The following is a 3,224-nucleotide window of genomic DNA, read 5'->3' on the forward strand; positions in this document are numbered from 1 at the left end:
GTCTGGTTTGCCCAGGTGTTGAGTCCACCTTCAGAAAGAAAGTTTTAGAAATTAAAGTGTAAAAATTATGAGAGAATACGAGAGATGTGAAAGACAAAGAAATGAGGGAATTCCCTGGTGGTCCAGTGATTAGGACTCCACGATTTCACTGCCGAGGGCGCAGGTTCAATCCCTGGTTGAGGAACTAAGATCCCACAAGCCTCGCAGCACGGCCAAAAAAAAAGAAACGAGATTCCACCCAAGAATTAGGGGTGACTTTAGAAGGAAAGTAAAAACGATAGAAACAGAAATAATAATTGAAGGTTTACTCTGTCACTGGGTCACAACCCTTGCCTGTACATCAGGATCACTGGGCAGTTCCTTTAAAAAATTCAATTTCTCAGCCCCATCTCTAGAGTCTGGCTTAAGTAATCTCAGGTGAGTTAGGAAATTGGTTTTTTTGGGTTTTTTTGTTTTTTGTTTTGGTTTTTGGTTTTTTTAAAATAAACTCCTCAGCTGATTCTGATATACAGCCAGGATTGAGAACCATAGCACTGGATAAAAATTTACCCAACGTGGGGCTTCCCCGGTGGCGCAGTGGTTGGGAGTCTGCCTACCGATGCAGGGGATGCGGGTTCGTGCCCCGGTCCGGGAGGACCCCACATGCCGCGGAGCGGCTGGGCCCGTGAGCCATGGCCGCTGAGCCTGCACGTCTGGAGCCTGTGCTCCGCAACGGGAGAGGCCACGGCAGTGGGAAGCCCGCGTACCGCAAAAAAAAAAAATTTACCCAACGTGAAGAAAATCTTGACTCTTCAAACCAATAGTGTTTACTAAATTCCAAACAAAGTTAGCCCCACCGTGACACTTTTTTAATTTAAAGGAGAAAATGTTAAAATAAGTTATTAACCTAAGAACAAACATTAGTTGTTAGACTATTTCCCTGCCACTTTAAACTACAGGACATAATTTGTAGGAATCTTAAGGGAGGTTATATATTGTAGAGGTTAACAGTTCAGGCTCCAGAATCAGAAAAGTCTTGACTAGGTTTCTCTACCTTTACTACCTGAATCATCTTGGGTAAGTTGGGAAGGTTAAATGAGATACTGCATTTAAAGTAACCGAAACCTAGCACATAACCCTCAGTAAGGGTTAGTTTTTATTATTTTATTTTTCTATCATTTTATTATTTTTTTCATAGTTTCATTGTTTTAAAATACAAAGCTTTATAGAGAGACTGAAAATAAACGTTGAATAAAGAAATATACCATGTTCTGTAATGTCAATTCTCACCAAATTAATTTGTAATGTAACTACATAAATACAAATGTAATTTGTAATGGAATTAAACTGTAATTCCTATCCAAACTCCAAATGGATTTTTTTAACTTGGTGTGATGAGAAAAACAATACGTGTTTTTCTGAGTTGCTGCCCAGGCATTTTATGGTATGATAACCTTGCTCACACCCAGAGTCTGGACATTTAGAAAAGGATTGAGTTTAAGATTCCCTCCATAAGTTCCGGCTTTGCTTTTTCCAGGGTACCTTTTTAAATAACCACTTAGAGTTAAGCCCATGAAAAATTAGTGACCTCCATCCCAACCACTTTATAAGCAATAGGTGCTTACTACATTGTTCTCTGTTTCCTGCTGGATCAGGACTTGGGACAGAGGACTGCCCTTCTCCCCACCCCCACTGTGCCCGTTCGGTCCTTTGTGCAGGTGTATTGAAACTGTACCTTCAATCAAAATGAACCCCTAAGTTCCCCTTCCCAAAAGTGGGAGCTCAGATGCTGAGCGAGCCACCTGCCAACCCTGGGTGGGTGACTGGTGCCCCCTCATTCAGCAGGTCATAACTGGCATATTCTTAATTCAATACACCAGCTCTGGCTTCTCAACACATCTGGCAACATGATTCAGTAACTCATCTGGAAGAATAAATGGGTGAAAATATCCAAGGAACATTTTAAAAGTAAGAATGAAGAGGGATTTGTACCTTCAGACATTAAAACAGAATATAAAACTATAATAATTACATTAGTCTGAGGCAGAGAGATCAAACAGAACAAAATATACAGGTGGCTTTTCAACTCACTGGGGAAAGAAGGAGTACTCATTAAGTGATACTGAAGGAACTGATTAACAACAGTTAAAACAGACTAAAATAGAGATAGATCCCTACCTCAAACCATATGTCATAATAAAGTGAAAATGATTAATAGATCACATGTAAAATTAAAATAATAAAAACAGTCAAAATTTACAGATGAATACTTTTCTGATTTTCAGATAAGGAAGGACTTCTTAGCATGAAAAGAAATTTCAACTGAAAATATTGGCAATATATGAAAATTAGGTTGCTACATGGTAAGAAGGCCATATAAGTGCAAAATTAAAGGCAAATAGATTGGGGAAATGATTCGAGTAATTATGAGAGTCACTGATTTAATAACCTCCATATACACAGAGCTTTTACTGACAAATATGGAAAACACTAACTCTCAATTTTAAATGGACAAAGGACATGGAAAGACGATGCTTAGAAGAGGAAATACAATTAGTCAATAAGCAAAAGTGCTCAATCACATTAGCAATCAAACACACGAAAAGTAAAATATTTTCTCAGCTAACAGATTGACAATGTTTGATTTTTTTAATAATAATACTGCAAGCAAGGATACATTGAGGGGCATTCATACATTGCTAGTTGTAGGGTAGATTAGCACAGACTTTCTGGAAGGTAACTTGGCAGCATGAATAAAGAGCTTTATCATTTATAAGTTTTATTATTTTCCAAATCTTATTCAATAACAAGTACTACTTTTCAAATCAGAAAAAAAATTAGTAAGCATAAGGAAACCAACCACCTGATGACAAACTTGAATAGTCACTAATTTCACCAATAGATTTGGGTAATTTCAAATTTCCTTGCTAACACAAGTTTTGGAATAAGTCACATTATGTGTATTACACACATTATGTGTATATGTTCATAACAACCAGAGCCAGAAGTGGGATTTGTCATTTGCTAAATTCAGGCAGCTCACCAAGCAGCCCAGACTTAAACATGAGAACAAATGAATTGCTCACCATAGCTTTGTACTCAAATCTCAAATGACTGACTACCTTAGGTACATCTTACCTTCTTTCCACATCCACTTTAGCCATTGAATCTCTCTCTGAGATTAAGAAAAGATTTATGATGAAAAAGATAGCTCTTACCATTGGGAAACTCCTGCTCCCCTAGAA

The sequence above is a fragment of the Mesoplodon bidens genome (genome assembly GCF_964165515.1).
Source record: "Mesoplodon bidens genome assembly, chromosome: 3".
NCBI classification, from domain to species: Eukaryota; Metazoa; Chordata; class Mammalia; order Artiodactyla; family Ziphiidae; genus Mesoplodon; species Mesoplodon bidens.